The following is a 26,409-nucleotide window of genomic DNA, read 5'->3' on the forward strand; positions in this document are numbered from 1 at the left end:
TTTCAGAACCATATCATCCAGCCACAGATGGCCTTACTGAATGATTCGTACAAAGAATGAAACAAGTCCTCAAACTTCGGTGGGAAGAGCATCTTTGCATTTTCTTGCTGACATACTGTAACATCTCATGCCACCAGCAGAATGGCTCCAGCCACTGCACTAATGAAAAGACAGCTTCGCACCCAGCTTGACCTGCTTAGACCCCAAACACAAAATAGATTGGGCTAAATGAACAGAAAACCCCAAAGCAGAGAGACATGCCAAAGCAAAGTACAGATGTTTCACAGCAGGAGAGTACTTGCCTGGAACTACATTTCTGGAATAAAGTGGGTACCTGCGATGTGGTGGCACAAACTGGTCCAGTGTCATACACAGTGGAAACTAATAACCACAACATCCGGAACAGGCAAGTTAGTCAGCTGTTTCCCACTTCTGAGGCTACTGAAAACCAACACTAACTGACCAAGCCAGATCCATTGTAGAAGTGGCACAGAAGACTGTAGAACCTCCATTAATATCAATGACATAGCCAGTGCTCCCCATCACCTGTACTTTCTGAGGTGCCCCCTACTGATAATGCAGTACCCAAGCCAAGATCTATACATACATACACCACCCAGAGATAAAGTGACTTTGGCGTCATCACCAGGACATTGGTAACCTCACTGGAACAGGCGACCTCCAGACAGACCGAATCTCCAGTTTAGTGACTAACCCTTTGCACATTGGGCAGAATAATCGTCAGGGTTATGTCTGGGAATAGAGGCTATCTAACCCCTTTCCCTAGTTCAGAAAAAAATTGTTTTTTGTAATTAGTTGAATTTGATGATTACTCCATTGCATGTTAACAGTTCAGCAGCTGGTCTGTGTTTGGGAAAGGGAAGAAACTTTTAACATAAAGAGGGAGAAAGATATTCATGTATATTTTGACCCTTCCCTATATGTTACATACTGAACGGGTGGATGATTTACAAGCAAATTAAGCAGCTACATCTGTGTTCCTCACCTCTCCGTCTCCCATTGTGTCAGCCACCTGCCTTCCCAGTATCACAAACACAACACTAATTATTTACTCCATTCTCACAGAATAATGCCCTAACACCACAAGGTATTTTAACAAAACTGAGTGCATGGAAATAAGCAATATAATCTACAGTGGATTCCCGTTAATTGGGCCATCGGTTAATTAGCAGCCACTTATTTGGGACAACTCAAAGAATAAGAATTAATCGAGGAAATAGCTAGGATTCCCTTCATTTTTTGAGATACTATGGCACTTAATTGGGCAGGAGACTGTTGCCGAAGTTTCTAACTAGTGTCAGTGGCATTCATTTGTGTGGCCGTTAAAACACTACATCAAGCTTAGAGTGAACAGTTTAAGTATGTTTATGTTCCAAAAGCAGAGATTTTTTTCACTCATAGTTAGTGAGAAATAAGCAATAAGTCAATTTAAAACTGTTTTTACTCTCTGTGGTTTCAAGCATTCAAACTTGCAGATGCAAGAAATGGGCGGGAGTAACAAAGAAACAATTTCACAACTTCAACCAGCTAGGAAATATGAAGAATTTGATGGTATCAACTATCATCTTGAATGTTAAAATGAAAATAAAGACTTGGAAGATGCAATTGTCAAAAGCATTGTATGAAGGCAGTCTATTATCTACTCTAGGTATCTGCACTGATTTTGTTCATTTACAGTCCCTGAAAACCCTGAAAACAACATGACAGTGTACACGGGACAGATTCTTTCACTGATAACTATTAAGAACTAATAGTGTTTTTACTACTATAGCAGAATTGGTAGTGTTCTTATTTGTTTCGTATTTCATTTAAATGCATAATTTGTTAAATGGTAGTTTGTATTTTTTATATCTTTTTAATTATGTCCATGAAACTTTGGCCAATTGCAGCCACTGCTTAATTTGGCCAAAATGTACTGGACCTGATGTGTCCCATTTTACTGTATTTGCCTATCTAATACAAATATCTTTTAATTAATTCAGTGTCCTGAGTTAACCACAGGCAACCACTGATTCCATGCATGTCAAGTAAACCATCATGATTCCCAATATAGCCTTGGCAACCACTACTGCTCAACTTGTCACTGTCAATAAACACCTCCTGCCTCCAGGTTATGCGAACTGGAAAGATTTGTGGCTCAAAAGACTGAAAAGAAGAATGTGAACTCAATGTTTTCCCTTTAACATAGAAGACCACAGCACAGTACAGGCCCTTCAGCCCACAATGTTATAGCAACCTTTTAACCTACTCCAAGATCAATCTAACCCTTCCCTCCCACACAGCCTCCATTTTTCTGTGATCCATGTGCTATCCAAGAGCCTCTTACGTCAACCCTGTCAATCTGTCCTCCAGTGTTTGCTCAGTAGAAGACAAGCTGGGTTGAATTCATCTGCAGCTGCACTGGCATGTGATGAGAAACTGCTGCATCATGTTCTTGCAGAAACATGGCTCCAGGACATCATCCCATGCGCCATCAATCTACAGGCCATGACACTCAGGGACTTGGGCTATATATACTTTGTGTGACTGCATGTTGTTTAGCCCTCATAGCTACATGTGCTGTGTGTTTTTCACCGTGGCCCCGGAGGAACACTGTTTCGTTTGGCTGTATTCAGGTGTATGAGTGAATGACAATTAAACTTGAACTTAAATGTCCCTAATGAATCCCCTATCATAACACCGGTAGGGGATTCCACGTAACCAGCACTCTACACTTAGAATTCTGTACCTGTCTCTGACAATCCCGCATATACTTTTCTCCAATTACCCGAAAGTAATGCTGCCTTATATTAGCCATCTACACCCTGGGAGAACGCTGCTGAATGTCTACTCTAATAATATTAGATTTCGTAGACATGAGTATCTGTAAGTCGGGGACAAGCTGTATAATGGAGATGGGGAATTGAGACCACATGCAATTTGGACGTCTAAACCAAAAGCATTGTGAGCCACACACATCAAAGTTGCTGGAAAACACAGCAGGCCAGGCAGCATCTCTAGGAAGAGGTACAGTCGAGGTCTCGGCCTGAAACGTCAACTGTATCTCTTCCTAGAGATGCTGCCTGGCCTGCTGCGTTCACCAGCAACTTTGATGTGGGTTGCTTGAATTTCCAGCATCTGCAGAATTCCTGTTGTTTGCATTGTGAGCCCATGTTCTTCCATCACTTTATTTGAGCTCAACTACATTTCTGAAATACATACAAAATATTAGAGGAATTCAGCAAGTCAGGCAGCATCTATGGAAAGGAAGAAACAGTTGACATTCTGGGCCGAGACCCTTCATTAGGTCTGTCAACTATTTATTCCTTTCTACAGATGCAGCTTGAGCTGCCAGGTTTGTTTGTTTAGTGATATGGTACAGAATACACCATTCCAACCCAACAAGCCGTGCTGACTGGCAACCCACCAATTTAACCCTAGCCTAATAACGGGACAATTTACAATGACTAATTAACTGACTAACCGGTACGTCTTTGGACTGAGAGAGGAAACTGGAGCACCCTGAGGAAACCCACATGTTCACAGGAAGGAACGTACAAACCTGCTAACAGAGGACGCTGGAATTGAACTCCAAACTCTGATGCCTTAAGTGTAATAGAATTGCGCTAACTACTACACTAGCAGCTTCTTCAAGCAATTTGTGTCACTTTCCAGCGTCTGCAGAATCTCTTGTGTTTACAATTCTGAAATAGCATTAGTCCCTGTTGAATTATGCACTGATTATCCCTCACTGCTGTAAGCAGCTCTCCCCTAACCAATTGTACTGAGCTGTGGTGGTAAACCAGAAAAAATACACGCCTTTGAGCAGGGGTCCCCAACCTTTTTCGCACCGCGGACTGGTTTGATATTGACAATATTCTTGCGGACCGGCGACCAGGGGGCATGTAGGGTTGCCAACTTTCTCACTGTGTTTACCCCAAGAAAGACTACCATGACCATGAAGCCTTGCATGGGCACCTGTGTGCACATGTGTGCTGTGCACATGCGTGTACATGCCAATTTTTCTCTACAAATTGGTTTTGGCGATTCTGCTCAGTGAAACTATACTGTACATACATTATTTCTACTTTATATAGGCTGTGTATTTATCATGTCATTCCTGCTTTTATTATATGTTAGTGCTATTTTCGGTTTTATGTGTAATTTGGTATGATTTGGTAGATTATTTTTTGGGTCTGGGAATGCTCAAAAAATTTTCCCAAATAAACTAATGGTAATTGCTTCTTCACTTTATGCCATTTCAATATGATAAGTTTCATAGGAACACTCTACCTCAGCGGTGGAAATACGGGACAAGGGCAGTCCCGTATGGGACAAACCAATTTAGCCCGATATACGGGATGTCCGGCTAATATGGGACAGTTGGCAACCCAATATCGCTGAATCAGTGGGAGCCCTGGGCTTGTTTCCCTGCAACAAGACAGTCCCATCGAGGGGTGATGGGAGACAGCGATACTCAAATGGGGGTTCCTTATGTCCAGTCTATTCCACAATTTAGTTTTCGTTACATTCATTGCAGAAAATCCTGCTTCGCAGAGATGTGATGTTGGAAATGGAAGCAACGTTTTCAGTGCTTTCGTGGCTATCTCAGGATATTCAGCCTTGACTTTGATTCAGAATGCCAGCAGAGATGTTATGTCAAACATACTTTTCAGCCCACTGTCATTTGCAAGCTCGAGGAATTGATCTTCTTCCCGTGCTGACATGGATGATTCACCGTGGACATTCACAAATGGGTCACGGACCCATTCCTTTGCACGTCTTGAGTCATTTGCGGTTGGGAAGTAACGCTCGAATTCTGTCGACAGCGAAGATAGGTGACCGCGCACCAACTGTGAGGAAGATGGTGCAGCCTCAGTCTCTCCCAAAATCCCAGCTAATGTTGGGAACATGTCAAATATGCTCCTGTCCACTCGCCGTCCCCACAGTTCCAGTTTGGCTTTGAAAGCAGACACTATCTGCCAACTTGAAGACAGCTGTCATTCTCCCCGAAGTGACAAATTGAGTTCATTGAGCAGGTTGAAGATGTCACACAGATAAGTGAGTTTTGCTATCCACTCTTCGTCACTGAAGTGTGCTGCTAGTGGTGACTTTTTTCCTGAAAGAAATTTCTGCAGCTGCTCTCTTAACTCAAAAACCCTGGCCAGAGTTCTCCCCCTTGATAGCCACCTGACTTCAGTGTGTAAGAGAAAGCGTTTGTACTCTGCATCCATTTCCTCACAAAACTGCTCAAACAGATGCGAGTTAAGGGCTTTTGCTTTGATGTGATTGGTAACTTCAACAATGTCACTAAACATGCTGTTAAGATCAGGTGACATTTTTCAGCTAGCCAGCATTTCCCTGTGTATGGCACAGTGTGTAGACTGGCATTCAGGAGCAACCTCTTTGACTCGGGTAGTGAAACCAGACAGCCGTCCAGTCATAGCTGCAGCCCCGTCTGTGCATATTCCAACACAGAATGACCAGTTCAGTTTGCCTGACATGTAGTCATTCAAAGACTTGAATAGTTCTGCCCCAGTTGTGTTAGTTGGCAGCGGCAGTGCACACAACATATCCTCGTGCACACTGTCTTGAAATATATATCGCACATGAACCAGCAGCATTGCCTTGTTGTCAACATCGGTAGACTCGACGACCTGGATAGCATACCATGGTGACTCGTTAAGCCGTTCCAACAGCTGTGCTTCGATGTCCTCCGCTATGTCATCGATTCTCCTTGAAACTGTGGTAGCTGAAAGAGAAACCTGTGCCATCTTGTTAGCTGCAGCTTCTACCAACAGTTCACGGCACATGTCCTCGGCAGCAGGCAGAATCAATTCTTCACCAACAGTGAAAGGCTTCTTAGCCTTAGCAATATGGCTAGCCACTAAATATGACGCTCTCAGAGCAGCAGCATTTGTGGAGGTGGTGGCTCTCAGCACTTGCTTCTGTCCCGCTTGCTCACGTTTTTTTTCCGCTCAAAAAGCTGGACGGGTTTGTCTTTAAGTGCAGGGTGCTTGGGCTCAAGGTTCCGAAGCAGTTTTGAGGGCTTCATTGCCTCATTAGACAGCTTGTCTCCACATATCACACACAGGGGGCTTGGAGCATACAAGTCATCGATCGCAATAAAGCCATATTTTATGCAAGACTCATGTATTTTCTGTTGAAGGAAGCTTTTTTTTTTGCAGCCTCTGCCTCAACTGTCTCTGCGTTATCATCATCGTTAGGCCTTTTATGTCCTCTTCCAAAAAAATTCTCAAGCGACGTTTGTTTCTTACTCATGCTGGCTGATGACCTCCGGCGTGGGTTATGTCCGGCATGGGTTATGACCTCACGTGCATTCAAGCTCAACAGTGGGCGTGACAGGGAATGAGGAAAGGTGCAGCTGACCCATATTGCTTCATATCGCCAAATTATATAGTTTCCTCGCGGCCCGGCAGCATATGCTTTGCGGCCTGGTACCGGTCCGCGGCGGTGGTTGGGGACCACTGCCTTTGAGGCTTTCCTATACAGGTGTCCCCCGCTTTTCGAACGTTTGCTTTACGAAATCTCACTGTTACAAAAGACCTACATTAGTTCCATGTTTTCGCTAACAGAAGGTGTTTTCACTTACGAAAAAAACAGTGCGCGGGAAAAGTAGCACACGAAAAAAAATCAGCGCGTGCCCCAAGCAGCCGCTCTCCCCTGGATTCAGAACGGCATTCTCGCCGGCATTGCTTAAACACGTGCCTGTGAGCAGCTGTTAGCAAGATGAGTCCTAAGGTATCAGAAAAGCCTGAAAGAGCTCGTAAGGATGTTACACTTAGCGTAAAACTAGACATAATTAAGCGTTTCGATCGTGGTGAACGAAGTAAGGACAAGTGAGTTTGGCTTGTGGAAGTTGACGAAGATGATGTTTAAGAGGTTTTGGCATCTCATGCCAAGAACTGATAGATGAAGAGCCGATGCAATTGGAAGAGGAAAGGATAACAATCGAAACCAAATGCAGCAGCGAACGGACAGAAAGTGAAGTTGTCCAGGAACTGAACGTGAAGCAACTGCGTGAAATTTTCGCTGCAATGATAAAGTATGACTTTAATTTTGAAAGGGTGCGTAGGTTTAGGGCATATTTGCAAGCTGGTTTGAGTGCCCACGAAGAACTGTATGATAGAAAAATGCGCAAGGCTCAGCAGTCAAGCATACTGTTGCTTTCCAAGCCTTCCACATCAGCCACAGCAGACGACCAACCTCAACCTTCGACATCGAGGCAGGCAGACATAGAAGATGACCTGCCTGCCCTAATGGAAACAGACGATGAGATGACACCCCAGTGTCCCACCACCCCAACCCCCGGGCCACGGACAGATACCGATTCGCGGAGAATGCAGCGGTAGCCGGGAGGCACACAGCACATCTCTAAGAAAAAAGCCGAAATAAACATGCTAATTAATTAGGTGCCGCACGGCACGTAATTGTCGGCCCAGATCAGAGGCGATTGGATCATGGGGAATGCACCCCAGCCTCCGATGACTCAGCCTAACACACAATCATCAGTGTGCTCGATGTCTTCCCGGTCCCATAAGTGATACTACACTACATATACATTATTTCTACTTTATATCGGCTGTGTATTTTTACGTGTTATTTGGTATGATTTGGCAGCTTCATAGCTTAAAGGTTATTGGAGAGAGTGTTTTTGCCAACAGCGCTTGCGTGAGATTTTCTGCCGAGCGCGCTTGCGCCGTGTTTCTGCCGATGGCACTTGCGTGAGATTTTCTGCCGAGCGCGCTTGCGCCGTGTTTTTGCCAATGGCGCTTGCGTGAGATTTTCGCTACGGTGGACAGTGCGGCAATGATTGTGGAAAAGTATTTCTACTTTATAAAGGCTGTGTATTTATCATATCATTCCTGCTTTTACTATATGTTACTGTTATTTGGCATGATTTGGTAGGTTATTTTTGGGTCTGCGAACGCTCACAATATATATTAATGATTTAGATGAGGGAATTAAAAGTAACATTAGCAAATTTGCTGATGACACAAAGCTGGGTGGCAGTGTGAATGTGAGGAGGATGTTATGAGAATGCAGGGTGACTTGGACAGGCTGGGTGAGTGGGCAGATGCATGGCAGATGCAGTTTAATGTGGATAGATGTGAGGTTATCCACTTTGGTGGTAAGAACAGAAAGGCAGATTATCTAAATGGAGTCAAGTTAGGAAAAGGGGAAGTACAACGAGATCTATGTGTTCTTGTACATCAGTCACTGAAAGCAAGCATGCAAGTACAGCAGGCAGTGAAGAAAGCTAATGGCATGCTGGCCTTCATAACAAGGGGAATTGAGTATAGGAGTAAAGAGGTCCTTCTGCAGTTGTACAGGGCCCTGATGAGACCACACCTGGAGTATTGTGTACAGTTTTGGTCTCCAAATTTGAGGACATTCTAGCTATTGAGGGAGTGCAGTGTAGGTTCACGAAGTTAATTCCCGGGATGACGGGGCTGTCATATGTTGAAAGATTGGAGCGACTGGGCTGCTCTGGAATTTAGAAGGCTAAGTGGGGATCTTATTGAAACATATAAGATTATTAAGGGATTGGACACGCTGGAGGCAGGAAGTATGTTCCCGCTGATGGGCGAGTCCAGAACCAGAGGCCACAGTTTAAGAATAAGGGGTAGGCCATTTAGAACGGAGTTGAGGAAAAACTTTTTCACCCAGAGTGGTGGATATATGGAATGCTCTGCCCCAGAAGGCTGTGGAGGCCAAGTCTCTGGATGCTTTCAAGAAAGAGATAGATAGAGCTCTTAAAGATAGTGGAATCAAAAGTTATGGGGATAAGGCAGGAACTGGATACTGATTGTGGATGATCAGCCATGATCACAGTGAATGGCGGTGCTGGCTCAAAGGGCCGAATGGCCTACTCCTGCACCTATTGTCTATTGTTTATTGTCTCACAAACTTTTCCCATATAAATTAATGGTAATTGCTTCTTCGCTTTACGACATTCCGGCTTACGAACCATTTCATAGGAACACACTACCTTCGGATGGCGGGGGAAACCTGTACCAATACACTTCAAAAGACTGAACTTAAATGTTCAAAGAATATTCTCAGAATACATACATGTTATGTACTGTATATACATAGTTATTTAGGTTTAAAGTGGAGGTTGATAGGTTCATGATTATTCAGGGTGATGGGGAGAAGGCAGGAGAATGGGGTTGAGAGGGATAATAAATCAGCCATGCTGGAATGGTAGAGCAGACTCGATGGGCCAAATGGCCTGGTTCTGCTCCGATGTTAGCTATCCTATGTATAGATGTTAGGCAGTACAGTAGCATGACACTATTAGTGCTAGTGATCACCGATCAGGGTTCAATTGCTGTCACTCTTTGTACGTTCTTCCTGTGATCGTAAGGGTTTCCTCTAGGTGCTCCAGTTTCCTCCCCCAGTCCAAAGATGTACCAGTTCGTCTGTTCAATATTACCTTGAGATTCATTTTCCTGCTGCTCTACAGTCAAGAAAGGTCAGCAATGCCTCCACTTCCTCTGGAGGCCAAAGAAAATTGACATGTCCCCATCGACATGTGCAGGTCAGTAGGACTAGACAGAAAATGGTTCAGCACAGCCAAGAAGGGCCAAAAGGCCCGTTTCTGTGCTGCAGTTTCTCTATGGTTTCTATGATTTCTATGGACTCTTGTCAATCGAAATGCAACTCAGCTTGCTATGCTATGGTCTGGTCGGGCGCCACAGTAGCATAATGGTTGGCGCAATGCTATTACATGTCAGGGTGGGGAGGGTCAGAGTTCAGAGTTCAATTCCGGCATCATGTGTACGTGCTCCCCATGGAATGTGTAGCTTTTCCCTGGGTGCTCCGGTTTCCTCCCACATTCCAAGTACGTACGGGGTAGTCAAGACACATTCACTGTCACTTAACTAGATACTGTCAAATGAGACGTTTCTCCCAACCAGGATGTAAAGCACAGTAGTACACATAGCACACAATAAATTATGAAAGCAAGGATAAAATTTACTGATGAATCACGCATAAGTAACAAACTAAAGTGCATAAATTAAATATTGTAAGGTACAGAGCCCAGAAGCCAAATAGCCTGGGGGAAGAAACAGTATCCCAACCCGACTATTCTAGTTTTTATGCATCAGAGTCTCCTGTGATGCATAGGAGGACGATGGCTGGATGAGTGGATTGGATCCTTAATAGTACTAAGGGCCCTGCGTACACAGCGCTCCTAATAACAGTCGGACATTCTCACAGTCCTTTGTCGGAACTTCTGGTCCGATGCTCTCCTGCTACCAGATGGAGATGCAACTTGTCAGTACACAGATACTGGGGTGCAGGGGGGGGGGGGGGGGGGGAGGATGGGAGAGCCCTGCTTGCCTCAATTTCCTTAGGAAGTGGAGGCACTGTTGTGCCTTCTTGTTCAGGAAGGCGATATTAAGGGAGGACCAGGTGAGGTCATCCGTGATGTGAGCTCCCAGGAACTTGGTGCACTTCAGTCTCTCTACAGAGCAGCCCTGTATTCACAGAGGGTATGGTTCATCTGCATCTTCCTGAAGTCCACAATGATTCTTTTTGTCTTCTCCATGTTCAGACTTGGGTGTTCTCACTGCTGCAAGGCGATGGCATAGTCCCCTTTTCCCTTACTTTGACATTAGGGGAGACCACACAAAACAATGGGAGTGGGATTGCAAATTAAGGTGGCTCAAACAAGAAGCTCAGGGTCACTCCTGTAAATTTACAACATTTTTTTGTTTTTGAGACAGGTGGAATCAACGGCTAGAGAATAAACATCATGGTCAGAATGAAAGCATTATGGAGCGTAGAAGGTTGAGGGGGGGGCTTGATAGAGGTGTTTAAAATTATCATGGGGATTGATAGAGTTGACGTGGTTAAAATTTTTCTATTGAGAGTGGGGAAGATTCAAACAAGAGGACATGGGTTGAGAGTTAGAGGACAAAAGTTTAGGGGTAACATGAGGGGGAACTTCTTTACTCAGAGAGTGGTAGCTGTGTGGAATGAGCTTCCAGCAGAAGTGGTTGAGGCAGGTTCGACGTTGTCGTTTAAAGTTAAATTGGATAGATATATGGACAGGAAAGGAATGGAGGGTTATGGGCTGAGTGCAGTTCGGTGGGACTAGGATAGGGTAAGAGTTCGGCACGGACTAGAAGGGCCAAGATGGCCTGTTTCCATGTTGTAATTGTTATATGGTTTGTTTGTTATCAGTCCACCAGCCACTCCACTACCTCTCTGTACTCTGTCTCATCATTGTTGTTGATGAGGCCAACCACTGTTCTGTCAATTGGTCTTTGTAAATTGTGCCATGGTTAGATTGATGTTTCTGGAGGTTTCCTGGAGCAGCATGGCTCAAAGGGCCAGAAGCGCCTATTCCGCACTGTATCGCTAAATAAAATTAAAATTAAAAACTGCTCTGACTGTAGAAATTCACTTTCTTGTACAGTAGATGCAAGACCATCTACAATTGTAATGAAATATCTTGCAACATAAATACAATGCATTTTCAAATAAATGGGACATTGTAATTCATAGAACATAACAGGCCCTTCTACCCGTGAGGTGTACCGACCCTTCAAAATCAATCTAGCCCTCCATTTTTCTATACCCATATGGCTATCCAAGAGTCTCTTCAATGTCCATAATGTATCTGTCTCTCCCAACATTCCTGGCAGTGTGTTCCATGCACCCACCACTCACTGGGTGTAAAAAAAAACTTACCTCTGACATCTCCTCAAGTTCAGTATATTGTCATTCATCTGTACACATGTATACCACCAAATGAAACAACGTCCCTCTGACCAAGGTGCACATAGTACATGCAACTCACACACAAAGTTACATTACCACAAATAAATTAACAGATAAAGTGCATATACAGGCAGTCCCGGGTTACGAACGAGATCCGTTTCTAAGTCTGTCTTAAAGTCGAATTTGTAGATAAGTCAGAACAGGTACATACGGTTCTTATTTAGCGTCAGTTAGTCAAATTTTGTCTTAGTATATATTTTACCCTTCTGTGCATATAAAACACTTAAGTAACACTTCCAAATACAAAGCAGGGGCAAAATGGTTCAAGAACCAATCTTCAAAGATGGCAATTGTAACTCAAGCCTTTCATTTGCCTTCCAAATAACGGGAGGAGATGCCTTAATGATACGGCGAAGTGCCCTTGGATTTAGGGAGCAATACACAAGCAAAGGCTTGAGCTTGAAACCCCTGGATGCATTACCCCCAAGCACTAACGTTAGCCTATCCTTTGATGCCTTATGCCCTGGTGCACTTCTTTCCTCTTTCAAAATGGCTGACAAGAGAAATTAGGGACAGTATCAATTCCAAAGAAGAAGCATACAAATTAGCCAGAGAAAGTGGCTCACCTGAGGACTGGGAGAAATTCAGAGTTCAGCAGAGGAGGACAAAGGGCTTAATTAGGAAGGGGAAAAAAGATTATGAGAGGAAACTGGCAGGCAACATAAAAACGGACTGTAAAAGCTTTTATAGATATGTAAAAAGGAAAAGACTGGTAAAGACAAATGTAGGTCCCCTACAGACAGAAACAGGTGAATTGATTATGGGGAGCAAGGACATGGCAGACCAATTGAATAATTACTTTGGTTCTGTCTTCACTAAGGAGGACATAAATAATCTTCCAGAAATAGTAGGGGACAGAGGGTCCAGTGAGATGGAGGAACTGAGCGAAATACTTGTTAGTAGGGAAGTGGTGTTAGGTAAATTGAAGGGATTGAAGGCAGATAAATCCCCAGGGCCAGATGGTCTGCATCCTAGAGTGCTTAAGGAAGTAGCCCAAGAAATAGTGGATGCATTAGTGATAATTTTTCAAAACTCGTTAGATTCTGGACTAGTTCCTGAGGATTGGAGGGTGGCTAATGTAACTCCACTTTTTAAAAAAGGAGGGAGAGAGAAACCGGGGAATTATAGACCGGTTAGCCTAACGTCGGTGGTGGGGAAACTGCTGGAGTCAGTTATCAAAGATGTGATAACAGCACATTTGGAAAGCGGTGAAATCATCGGACAAAGTCAACATGGATTTGTGAAGGGAAAATCATGTCTGACGAATCTCATTGAATTTTTTGAGGATGTAACTAGTAGAGTGGATAGGGGGGAACCAGTGGATGTGGTATATTTGGATTTTCAAAAGGCTTTTGACAAGGTCCCACACAGGAGATTAGTGTGCAAACTTAAAGCACATGGTATTGGGGGTAAGGTATTGATGTGGATGGAGAATTGGTTAGCAGACAGGAAGCAAAGAGTGGGAATAAACGGGACCTTTTCAGAATGGCAGGCGGTGACTAGTGGGGTACTGCAAGGCTCACTGCTGGGACCCCAGTTGTTTACAATATATATTAATGACTTGGATGATGGAATTAAATGCAGCATCTCCAAGTTTGCGGATGACACGAAGCTGGGCGGCAGTGTTAGCTGTGAGGAGGATGCTAAGAGGATGCACGGTGACTTGGATAGGTTGGGTGAGTGGGCAAATTCATGGCAGATGCAATTTAATGTGGATAAATGTGAAGTTATCCACTTTGGTAGCAAAAATAGGAAAACAGATTATTATCTGAATGGTGGCCAATTAGGAAAAGGGGAGGTGCAACGAGACCTAGGTGTCATTATCCACCAGTCATTGAAAGTGGGCATGCAGGTACAGCAGGCGGTGAAAAAGGCAAATGGTATGCTGGCATTTATAGCGAGAGGATTTGAGTACAGGAGCAGGGAGGTACTACTGCAGTTGTACAAGGCCTTGGTGAGACCACACCTGGAGTATTGTGTGCAGTTTTGGTCCCCTAATCTGAGGAAAGACATCCTTGCCATAGAGGGAGTACAAAGAAGGTTCACCAGATTGATTCCTGGGATGGCAGGACTTTCATATGAAGAAAGACTGGATGAATTGGGCTTGTACTCGTTGGAATTTAGAAGATTGAGGGGGGATCTGATTGAAACGTATAAAATCCTAAAGGGATTGGACAGGCTAGATGCAAGAAGATTGTTCCCGATGTTGGGGAAGTCCAGAACAAGGGGTCACAGTTTGAGGATAAAGGGGAAGCCTTTTAGGACCCAGATTAGGAAAAACTTCTTCACTCAGAGAGTGGTGAATCTGTGGAATTCTCTGCCACAGGAAGCAGTTGAGGCCAGTACATTGGCTATATTTAAGAGGGAGTTAGATATGGCCCTTGTGGCTACGGGGATCAGGGGGTATGGAGGGAAGGCTGGGGCGGGGTTCCGAGTTGGATGATCAGCCATGATCATAATAAATGGCGGTGCAGGCTCGAAGGGCCGAATGGCCTACTCCTGCACCTATTTTCTATGTTTCTAAAATGTAGGTCTTTTCAGGCATTTTTTCCCAAAATAAGCCAGTCTCGTCTACATTAAATATTTGGTCTGGCAAATAACCTTCCTCCTCCATAATTTTTTTCAACATTTCAGGAAAAATCACTCGCAGCACTTATATTTACTGGGTAACTGGATAATTTACTGGGTACATTTGCCCTCACTTTGAAACGATTGAACCAACCCCTACTCGCAACAAATTCTTCGTCACAACCACCTTCATTTGCTGCACGTGCAGCTTTTAAATCACTGAAAAGGCTTCGAGCCTTTTCTTGCACTAAGGTAAGGCTAATAGGCAAATTATGCTGATTTTGATCATCTAACCAAATTATCAATCGCCTTTCCATTTCAATAATTAAACCACTACGTTGCTTAGTAATAATTGTAGCTTTGATCGGGTCAGGGCCTTTCACATGGTCCATTATTCTCACTTTATCCTTTAAAATTGTTCCAATTGTTGACCGACTGTAGCCTAACACTTTTCCAATGACCAATGGTGTTTCACCGCTTTCCAATCGCTTTATTATTTCCACTTTATTTTCAATCGTGATTGTTTTCCTTTTCTTTGATGCATCACCAGCACTTGCATCGGACTTACGCTTATTAACTCAAATTTTTAATATAATAGACTTTATGGCAGTCCGTTTGTAAATACAACTTTTCCGTAAATCGGATGTTCTTAACCCAGGGACTTGCTGTATGATACATTAAAAAATTAACAGTATAACAGTATCTGCCTCTTGCATCACCCCCAGCAGGGAGTTCCATACATCCACCACTCTCTGTGTAAAAATCCTACCTCTGACATCCCCCTAGACTTTCCTCCAATCACCTTAAAATCATGCTCCCTCGTATTAGGGTTCTTGCAGCCGGATCTTTAGCTGGATGGCCCATGGCCCAGATAAGTTTCTGGTTGGAGCATCATCACACGTACTGAAATACAGTGAAAAGCTTGTCTTGCATACTGTTCAGATCAGAGCATTGAGGTAGGACAAAGCAAAACAATAACAGAATGCAGAGTGAAGTGTGACAGTTACAGAGGAAGTGCAGCACAGGTGACTCCACAACGTAGCAGTTAGTGCGACGCTGTTACAGCTCGGGGAGTTAGGAATTCAATTCCAGAGCTGTTCCATAAGGAGTCTCCGTGCGTCCTCCCAGTGGAATGTGTGGGTTTCCTCCAACAGTCCAAAGTCATACTGGTAGGTTAATTGGGCATTCTCAATAGTCCTGTGATTAGGCTGGGGTTAAATTCAGGGTGTCTGGGGTTGCTGGGGCAGTGGGGCTCCAAGAACCAGAAAGGCCTACTCCGCACTATATCACTAAATAAATAAATAAAACAGTAAGGTACAAGGGCCACGACAAGGTAGATTGTGAGGTCAGGAGTACATCTTATCGTACTAGGGAACCATTCAATAGTCTGATAACAGTGGGATAGAAGCTGTCCTTGAGCCTGGTGGCACATGCTTTTTTGTATCTTCTACCCAGTGGGACGAGAGGGAAGAGACAATGTTTGTGGTGGGTGGGATCTTTTTTACAGAATACCTGGAGGCACATGACAAGATAGCCCAAAGCCAGCATGGTTTCCTGAAAGGAAAATCCTGCCCGTCTAACCTATTGCAATTCTTTGAGGAAATTACTAGCAGTGTAGACAAAGGAGATGCAGTAGACATGGTGTACTTGGATTTTCAGAAGGCCTTTGACAAGGTGCCGCACATGAGGCTACTTAGCAAGATAAGAGCCCATGGAATTACAGGGAAGTTACTAGCATGGATGGAGCATTGGCTGGTCTGCACAAAACAAAGAGTGGGAATAAAGGGATCCTATTCTGGCTGGCTGCCAGTTACCAGTAGAGTTCCACAGGGGTCAGTGTTGGAACTGGTTCTTTTCATGATGTACGTCAATAATTTGGACTATGGGATTAATGGATTTGAGGCTAAATTTGCTGATGATACAAAGATAGGTGGAGGAGCGGGTAGTGTTGAGGAAACAGGGAGCCTGCAGAGAGACTTAGATAGTTTAGGGGAATGGGCAAAGAAGTGTCAAACGAAATACAATGTTGGAAAGTGTATGGTCATGCACTTTGGTGGAAGAAATAAACAGTCAGACTATTACTTAGACGGGGAGAGAATTCAAAATGCAGAGATGCAAAGGGACTTAAAGAGTCCTTGTGCAGGATACCCTAAAGGTTAACCTCCAGGTTGAGTCAGTGGTGAAGGCGAACGCAATGTTGGCATTCATTTCTAGAGGTATAGAATATAAGAGCAGGGATGTGATGTTGAGGTTCTATAAGGCACTTGTGAGACCACACTTGGAGTATTGTGTGCGGTTTTGGGCTCCTTATTTTAGAAAGGATATACTAACTGTTAAGAGTGAGTTTTTTTTGGGTAGATGATTTGTTTACACTTAAATGACTTTGGCCACCAGACTTCTATTTGACTATTTGAAGTACTGTGGATTGAGTCCACAACAATGTGCTTCCTAAAAAGGTGTGAATACCAGATGCTTCTGGCACAGTAGTTTGACCAGATGCTGTAGTTTCGAAGACAGTATAATCTATACATTATAAATATTAATTGTCTTCTATGCTAGCACATAAAATGCCAAATAAATGTATTGTGGATTTAATTGCATTCCTAAAAGCTGTGAATATCAACCCAGACATGTTGGCGTCGGAAGGAAAGGATGGTGTGATATTTTGTATGTAGCTTCAATAGGAAGCATTGTCTATAACTTTTTAAAGTAGCGATTGCCTTTGTGTTTAGCATATTAATATCGAGCCCACATTGGGCTAGCAGAGCTTTCTAGTGAAAGCGTCTCCGTCCGTATGATGCCTGCTGTACCTTGTTGTGTCAAAAAAGCAGCTGCTTTGTATCTACCAGTGACTCTGTCTCTCTGGTGATTTCATCCACGCTACAACACTAACCTTGGAGAGGGTTCAGAGAAGGCAGAGATAGACAGGTTCTTGATTAGCCAGGGCATCAAAGGGTATGTGGTGAAAGCAGAGGAGTAGGGATGACTGGAAGAATTGGATCAGCCCATGATTGAATGGTGGAGCAGACTCAATGGGCCGAATGGCCTGATTCTGCTCCAGTATCTTATGGTTTTAACTAAGGCTGCAAGCTGTAGAAAGTCCATGGACGGGAGACTGATTTCTGTAATGTGCTGAGCTGTGTCCACAACCCTCTGCAGTTTCTTGCAATCAGGGGCAGAGCAATGGCTATACAAGGCCTTTCTGTGATGTATCGATAAAAATTTGGTAAGAGTACTTGAAGCAACCAACCTCAACACCCTTAAATGTAGAATCAGCACCCGAATCAGATTTAATATCACTGGAATATGTCGGGAAATTTGTTGTTTTGCAGCAATACATAGTTATATTAAAAACTATAAATTACAATTAAGATATATACATATATACACACACAGACACACCCGTACCAGACGGTGATGCAACTGGTCACAACACTCTCCACAGTAGAGGGGAGCATGTGCATAACCACCCTCCCCTTCCCAAAGTCAATGACAAGCTCTTTGGTTTCCTGACGAACAGAACAGGTGGCAGTTGGCACTGAACTTTTCTCTCATCCGCCAATGTCACACTCGTTAGCAACAGTCACGAGCAAAAGCTCTACAGTCACCATGTAATCTTTCATTGTCAATAGAAAGACCTCATTGTCTGAGAAAGCCTGACCTTCAAAAGTACTGATCAGAGATAAACAAATATTAGTAACTGAGCATTATTTTAAGATTTCCTTCTCTCCAGTGGCCATTTTCCTCATCATCCTATTGAGGTCCCAAAATAAAACTCAACTTAGGAAAAGCATCTTACCCCAAGGTGTACGTTTACAGAGAGCAGAGCAGGAACCACATTAGGAGATCGGCCATCTATAAATGTCCAGAAGCATTCTGTCACATCTTGTCAAAAGGCATGCCTGGACGAGGATAAGAACACAAGAAAAAGGACTCAGCCATCTGGCCCATGAGACCATAAAACACAGGTGCAGAATCAGCCCATTCAGCCTACTCCATCATTCCAACATGGCTGATTTATTATCCCCCTCAACCCCATTCTCCTGCCGTCTCCCCGTAACCTTTCATGCCCTGACTAATCGAGAAACTATCTATCAACGTCTGTTCAAGGTTCAAAGTTCCATTTATTATCATACATACATGTCAGCACATACAACCTTGAGAATCTTTCTCTGTGGGCATACTTAGCAAATCTATAGAATAATAACTGTAAACAGGATCAATGAACAAAAAACTGCAAATGCAAATATAAATAACAATAAGTAAAGAGCAAGATAAAGAGTCCTTAAAAGAGACCAATCGGTTGTGGGAACACCAGAAGTAGAATGTGTGTAGTTATCCCCTTTTGTTCAAGAGCCTGATGGTCAAGGGTTAATAGCTGTTCTTGAAACTGGTGGTGCAAATCCTCAGGCTCTTGTACCTCTACCTGATAGAGTATATCAACAATTTGGCCTCCACAGCTGCCTGTGGCAATGAATTCCACAGATTCATCAAAAACATCTATCATCAGCATGACATCAAAAACTGCCTGGCTGAAGAAATTCCTCCTCACCTCTGTTCTATTCTGCCTGGCCTGTCAAGCCTGCTTTGCCATTCACTGAAATCTTGTCTGACTCTGATCTTTGTGAACGTCTGTGGGTTCAGCTTCACCAACCTGCTTTTTCCCAATAACACTTAATTCCCCTGTTATCACTGATAATAGATCTTACTGTGTGTTAATGAGGTAGCCTCTACTACTTCCCTTCAACTTCTGACTTTTAAAAGAGTCATTAATAGGCTGGACTGGCAGGTTCCTGCAACATAGAAGCAGCTTCAAGTTGAAGTTTGTTGTCATCGTCTGTACATATATACAACCAATTGAAACAACATTCCTCCGGGCCATGGTGCATCCATAAAACATATCACACACAGCACATCAAACAAAATATTACCATAAATAAAATACAAAATATAATTATAAGCATATGTAGTATGCTGCACAGGTAAATTATTAAATAGCTTGCTGTCCTAGTGACGAGACCTCAGTGGTGACAGGGTATTCATTAGTCACCCAGCCTGAGGAAAGAAGCTGTTACCCAGTCTGGCAGTCCTAGTCCTGATGCTCCTGTACCTCCTCCCTGACGGTAGTGGGTCAAAGAAATTGTGGAATGGGTCGTAGGGATTCTCGACAATAATTAGGGACCTTTGTCTGCAACAGTCCCTGTGGGGGGGGGGGGGATGGAGGGAGACCCCAAAGAAAGTCTTGGCAGTTTTACTGTCCTCTGCACTGTCTATTCTTTATTAGGAGTTTGAAGCGATTTGGCATGTCAACAAATACACTCAAAAACTTCTATAGTTGTACTGTGGAGAGCATTCTGACAGGCTGCATCACTGTCTGGTATGGAGGGGCTACTGCACAGGACCGAAAGAAGCTGCAGAAGGTTGTAAATCTAGTCAGCTCCATCTTGGGTACTAGCCTACAAAGTACCCAGGGCATCTTTAGGGAGCGGTGTCTCAGAAAGGCAGCGTCCATTATTAAGGATCTCCAGTACCCAGGGCATGCCCTTTTCTCACTGTAACCATCAGGTAGAAGGTACAGAAGCCTGAAGGCACACACTCAGTGATTCAGGAACAGCTTCTTCCTCTCTGCCATCCGATTCCTAAATGGACATTGAAGCTTTGGACACTACCTCACTTTTTTTAACATACAGTATTTCTGTTTTTGCATGTTTTTAATCATCTATTCAATATACATAATTGTTTATTTATTCTTATGTTTTTTTTCTCTCTCTGCTATATTATGTATCGCATTGAACTGCTGCTGCTAAGTTAACAAATTTCACGTCACATGCCGGTGATAATAAACCTGGTCAGGTTCTGATTGTTGTGGTCCGACGCCTTGCAGCTTCCTAACCAGATAATGATGCATCTGAAGACGGGTCAGCCCCTCTGCTACACCTCACCATTCAAACGGCTGAAGGACAACTCAGAGCTTCAGTGGCAATCATTCTTAATGGCAGCTGCACTTTCATCGTGAAAGTACAAATCAGTAATTAATTATAAACTCCACAGCTGCAGTGGAGGTTTCTCAGAACGTTTACCATCACTGTGATTCGTTGTGAAATTTGTTTTGCAATAATGCATTGCAATACATAAAAATTACATGAGATTGCAAAAAGAATATATAAATAGTGCAAAAAGAAAGCAGAATTGTGAGGACCATTCAAAAACGTTGAGTGTGGGTCCTTCATGCTCCTGTACCTCCGAGGGTAGCAACATGACGAGAGCATATTTTGATTGTGAGGGTCCTTAATGCCACCTTCTGGATGGCTTTGTTGCTGGAGAGACTGATGCCCATGATGGAGCTGGATAAATCTACAAGCCTCTGCAGCCTTTGCAATCCTGTGCAGTGGCACCTACAGACCAGGCACCGATGCTACCAGCTGGTACGCTCTCCGTGGTACACTTGTGGAAATTCGCGAGAAACTTTGGTGACATACCAAAGTCCAGGTAAGCTTATTATCAAAGTACATACATGTCATCAGAGACTACCTCTTGCAGGAAAATACAGAAATACTATAGGTTTTATGAAAGCATATACATAATCTGACAAACAACCAATTTGCAAATGATATATTGTGTAAGTAGTAAAAAAAATATATATATACATACTAATGAAGAATACTGAGAACCTGGGTTTAGAGTCTTTGAACTTGAGTACATAGGTTGTGGAATCAGTACAGAGGTCAGGTGTTTGAAGTTATCCACACAGGTTCCGGAGCCTGATGGCTGAAGGGTAATAACTGCTCCTGAACCTGGTGGTGTGGGATCTAAGACCTCTCTATCTCCTGCCTGATGGGAGTAGTGAGGAGAGAGCATGGCTTGGATGTAGGGTCCTTGCTGGCAGATGTTACTTTCTTGTGGCAGCAACACAGATGTGGGGAGAGTTCTGCCTGTGACGCACTGAGCTACATCCACCACTTTTTCGCCTTTTCTGTTCCTGGGGAGACGCCCGAATGAATATAGCCGCTGGCGTGCCTTCTTTGTAAATGCAGCAATACGCTGGACCCAGGATAGATCTGAACTCTGATGTCTGGATTTTCAGCCTAGGCTTCTATGTTATTGCCCAGTAATTTAACCAACATCACATATAAAAGTTGCTGGTGAACGCAGCAGGCCAGGCAGCATCTCTAGGAAGAGGTACAGTCGACGTTTCGGGCCGAGACCCTTTGTCAGGACTAAATGAAAGAAGAGCTAGTAAGAGATAGCTCTTCTTTCAGTTAGTCCTGACGAAGGGTCTCGGCCCGAAACGTCGACTGTACCTCTTCCTAGAGATGCTGCCTGGCCTGCTGCGTTCACCAGCAACTTTTATGTGTGTTGCTTGAAATTCCAGCATCTGCAGATTTCCTCGTCTTTGCGAATTTAACCAACCTGTTGCCACTTTATAGTGGCAAGGAACTGCCATTCTGAAGAGAGCACTACAGAGCCTCAGAGTTTGGGAAAATTCAGCACAACATCTAAAAAGTTGACAAACTTGTATCGATGTGTGGTGGAGAGTATATTGATTGGCTGCATCACAGCCAGGTATGGAAACACCAATGCTCTTGAACGGAAAAGGCTACCAAAAGAAGTAGATACGGCCCAGCCCATCATGGGTAAAGTCCTCTCCACCACTGAGCACATTGACACAGAGCGATGTCAGAGGAAAGCAGCATCCATCATCAGGGACCCCACCACACAGCCCATGCTCTCTTCTCACTGCTACCATCAGGAAGAAGATACAGGAGCCTCAGGGCTCACATCACCAGGTTCAGGAACAGTTATTATCCCTCAACCAGAGGGAATAACTTCACTCACCCCAACACTGAACTGTTCCCACAACCCTTGACCTCACTTTCAAGCATTCATCTTATGCTCTCGATACTTATTGCTTACTTACTTTTATTATCTTTTTCTTATTTTATTTTTGCATTTGCATCATTTATTGTTTTTTGCAATTGGTTGCTTGTCCATCTCTGTCATGTGTGGTTTTTCATTGATTCTATTGTGCTTTTTGTATTTACTGAGTATGCTTACAAGAAAATGAATCTCAGTGTTGGATATGAAGACACTTATCCACTTTGATAATAAATTTACTTTGAACCAGTTTACTCACCTGATGGACTTTGGAACAGGTGATCCTAGTGAGGGTTGTTGTGCCTGAAAATATTAGCGAATTCTCCGTTTCCGTACTCTACTCTAGATTATTTCCAAAATAAGTCTTTCTTCTGGTGAGATGGCAGAGCACTCGGACACAGCTGCTTCTACGGGGTCAACCAAAGGGGTTATTATCTTTTCTTAAGGCATGTTTTTGTAAATGCAATTGCAAAGAAAGCATGACAGCATCTCTACTTCCTTAGGAGTCTGCAGAGATTCAGTTTGACCTCAAAAACTTTGACAAACTTTTATAGATGTGTGGCGGAGAGTGTACTGACTGACTGCATCACAGCCTGATATGGAAACAACAATGCCTTTGAATGGAAAATCCTACAAATGGTAGTGGATTCAGCCAGTACATCACAGGGAAAGCTCTTCCCACCATTGAGCAGGTCCACACGAAGTGCTGGTGCAGGAAAGCAGCATCCATCAGAAGTGTCTCTTCTCAGGTAGAAGGTACAAGGGCCTCAGGACTGACACCACCAAGATCAAAGACAATTACTACCCCTCAACTATCAGGCTCTCAAACAAAAGGGTATCTACTCTCACTTGCCCACAACCAATGATCTCACTTTAAGGACCCTTTACCTTGTTATTTCATGTTCTTATTATTATTGCTATTTTTTTTAGGGTTGGATTACTCTGAACTTTATGATTACAAGATCCCACTGGACATTGGTAGTCTGGAATGCTGCAAGTCCGATTCACTGGTTTATTGTCAAACAGCGGGGGAGCAGCGTGGTCTCAGTCATAGCAAGACTAGGCCTCAAGGCACGATGTTGCCTGTTTTCAGCAGCGCAGGGGAGGTGCATGCTGGAGTCAGTGCTGGCCCCCAGTGTTCACTCAGCATAACACAAGCTGTACTGTGTTTGACTGCACACTTCTGCAACACTCATGGACTTCAACAATGTTTTTGTGGGACTGCATTTTACTGCTGTCTTATGTGTGCTTTGTGCTGTGTACGACTGTTGGTGCTATGTTTTGCATGTTGGGCTCAGAGTAACGCTTTTCATTTCATATTGCAGATAGTGAGGTCAGCTGAGAAGATCATCGGGGTCTCCCTTCCCGTCATTACAGACATTTACACCACACACTGCATCCGTAAAGCAAACAGCATTATGAAGGACCCTACGCACCCCCCCATACAAACTCTTCTCCCTCCTGCCATCTGGCAAAAGGCACCGAAGCATTCGGGCTCTCACGACCAGACTGTGTAACAGTTTCTTCCCCCAAGCCATCAGACTCCTCAATACCCAGAGCCCAGACTGACACCAGCCTACTGCCCTCTACTGTGCCTATTGTCTTGTTTATTATTTATTGTAATGCCTACACTGTTTTGTGCACTCTATACAGTCCTGGGTAGGTCTGTAGTCTAGTGTAGTTTTGTGTTGTTTTACGTAGTTCAGTGTAGTTTTTGCATTGTTTCATGTAGCACCATGGTCCTGAAAAACGTTGCCTCGTTTTTACTGTGTACTGTACCAGCAGTTATGGTCGAAATGACAATAAAAAGTGACTTGACTTGATATAAAGTGTATGGTTGAATGACAATTAAATGAACTTGAACCCCATTTGATGAATTTTTCTATAAGTCATGAAGCAAGTCACTACGGTCTTGGCTATTCTGTGCAGTCCCTCAATAACTTCCAAAAAAAATAACCAAACCTTGGGCACAAGTACGAATCAGAAAAAGCTTTAATATCACTGGCAACACATAATAAAATAACTACAAATTGCAATAAGAAACAATTAAAATTTAAACTAAATAAGTAGTGCAAAGAGCAAGCAAAAAAAATAATGATGAGGTAGTGTTCATGGGCTCATTGTCCATTCCGAGATCTGATGGCAGAGGGAAAGAAGCTAGAATGTTGAGTCTGTTTTCAGGCCCTGTACTTTCTCCTTGATGATAGCAAAGAGAAGAGGGCATGTCCTGGGTGATGAGTCCTTAATGATGGGTACAGCCTTTCTGAGCCATTGCCCCCTGAATATGCCCCCGATGCTGGGCACACTGTTACCCATGATACTTCCCGTCTGCATAGTGTTCATGACAGATTTCTCAACCACCCTACGGAAACAGTGCACTACCTCACATCTGAAATTAAAGCACTCGGAGACACACTTCTTCTGCGACTTTGGACAAACATTCTTATCTTTTGTCATTAGTGAGCAACGTACGGTGGTGGTTGCCTGTCGCGTCCGACAATGACGGGGAGAGTTTTTAAAGTGGAAAAGCCATTACACTGGGCAGTTCCACTCTCTCGACCTTGGAAATCCGGGTCCAGTGGTACGAGTAGTCACCACAAACTGGGGAGCTTCCCTGGTTGCAGAGGGTCACATCGGCCCAGTCCACAGGAGCTGACTTCACACACTAGGACTGGCCTGATGTAGCCCGCTGGTCAAAGTGGTGTACCAGTAGACAGATTACAGAAAAATAATGGGTCATAAAAACCCGTCACTGTCATGATATAAAAGTTGCTGGTGAACGCAGCAGGCCAGGCAGCATCTCTAGGAAGAGGTACAATCGACGTTTTGGGCCGAGACCTTTCGTCAGAACCCGTTGGATCTCGGCCCGAAACGTCAACTGTACCTCTTCCTAGAGATGCTGCCTGGCCTGCTGCGTTCACCAGCAACTTTTGTGTGTGTTGCTGGAAATTCCAGCATCTGCAGATTTCCTCGTGTTTACTGTCATGATAGCTGTTCTTGGTTTTGTACCAATTCCATTTAATGACACCAACATAGAAAACCATTCAGCCCATCCATCCCATACATACTCTTTAGAACACAGGCCCTTTGGCCCACAATGTAACCTGCTCCAGAAACAGCCTAGAATTTCCCTACCGCATAGCCCTCTATTTTTCTAAGCTCCATGTCTATCTAAAAGTCTCTTAAAAGACCCTATTGTATCCGCCTCTACCACTTTCGCTCCACGCACCCACCACTCTGTGTGAAAAACTTACCACTGACATCTCCTCCGTACCTACTTCCAACCACCTTAAAACTATGCCCTCTTGTGTTAACCATTTCAGCCTTGGGAAAAAGCCTCTGACTATTCACACAATCAATGCCTCTCATCATCTTATACACCTCCATCAGGTCACCTCTCATCCTCCGTCGCTCCAAGGAGAAAAGGCTGAGTTCACTCAACCTATTCTCATAAGGCATGCTCCCCAATCCAGGCAACATCCTTGTAAATTTTCTCTGCACCCTTTCTGTGGTTTCTACATCCTTCCTGTAGAGAGGTGACCGGAACTGAGCACAGTACCCCAAGTGGGGTCTGACCAGGTTCCCATATAACTGTAACATTACCTCACGGCTCTTGAACTCAATCCCATGGTTAACGAAGGCCAACACACCATACGCCTTCTTAACAACACTGTCAACCTGTGCAACAGCTTTTGAGTGTCCTATGGACACAGACTAAATAGGTACATTTAATATCAGAGAAATGTATACAATATACATCCTGAAATTCTTTTTCTTCAAGATCTCACTGATCCTCCACACTGCCAAGAGTCTTACCATTAATGCTATATTCTGCCATCATATTTGACCTACCAAAATGAACCACCTCACACTTATCTGGGTTGAACTCCATCTACCACTTCTCAGCCCAGTTTTGCATCCTAGTAACGTCCCGCTGTAACCACTGACAGCCCTCCACACTGTCCACAACACCCCCAACCTTTGTGTCATCAGCAAACTTGCCAACCTGCCTTTCTATTTCTTCATCTCGGTCATTTATAAACATCACAAAGAGTAAGGGTCCCAGAACAGATCAGAGGCACTCCCCTGGTCACCGACCTCCATGCAGAATATGACCCATCTACAGCCACCCTTTGCCTTCTGTGGCAA

The 26,409-nt window shown here is 43.8% G+C and overlaps 1 protein-coding gene across 2 annotated transcripts in view; it reads right to left on the minus strand.

Annotated features, from left to right (window-relative positions):
- The window catches only part of LOC140199965 (nuclear mitotic apparatus protein 1-like), a 191,607-nt gene that overhangs the window by 164,756 nt on the left and 442 nt on the right, over positions 1 to 26,409 (minus strand). Inside the window, exons 1-2 of one of the 2 annotated variants that reach the window (XM_072262488.1) lie at positions 22,520 to 22,614; positions 18,185 to 18,287 (exon numbers count right to left, since the gene is read on the minus strand). The gene's annotated coding sequence lies outside the window, so the exon portion shown is untranslated. Of the gene's footprint in view, positions 1 to 18,184; positions 18,288 to 22,519; positions 22,615 to 26,409 lie in introns of those variants that run through there. The other variant, XM_072262487.1, reaches the window with a different exon arrangement.

This window comes from Mobula birostris, chromosome 7 (assembly GCF_030028105.1).
Source record: "Mobula birostris isolate sMobBir1 chromosome 7, sMobBir1.hap1, whole genome shotgun sequence".
Classification (NCBI taxonomy): Eukaryota; Metazoa; Chordata; class Chondrichthyes; order Myliobatiformes; family Myliobatidae; genus Mobula; species Mobula birostris.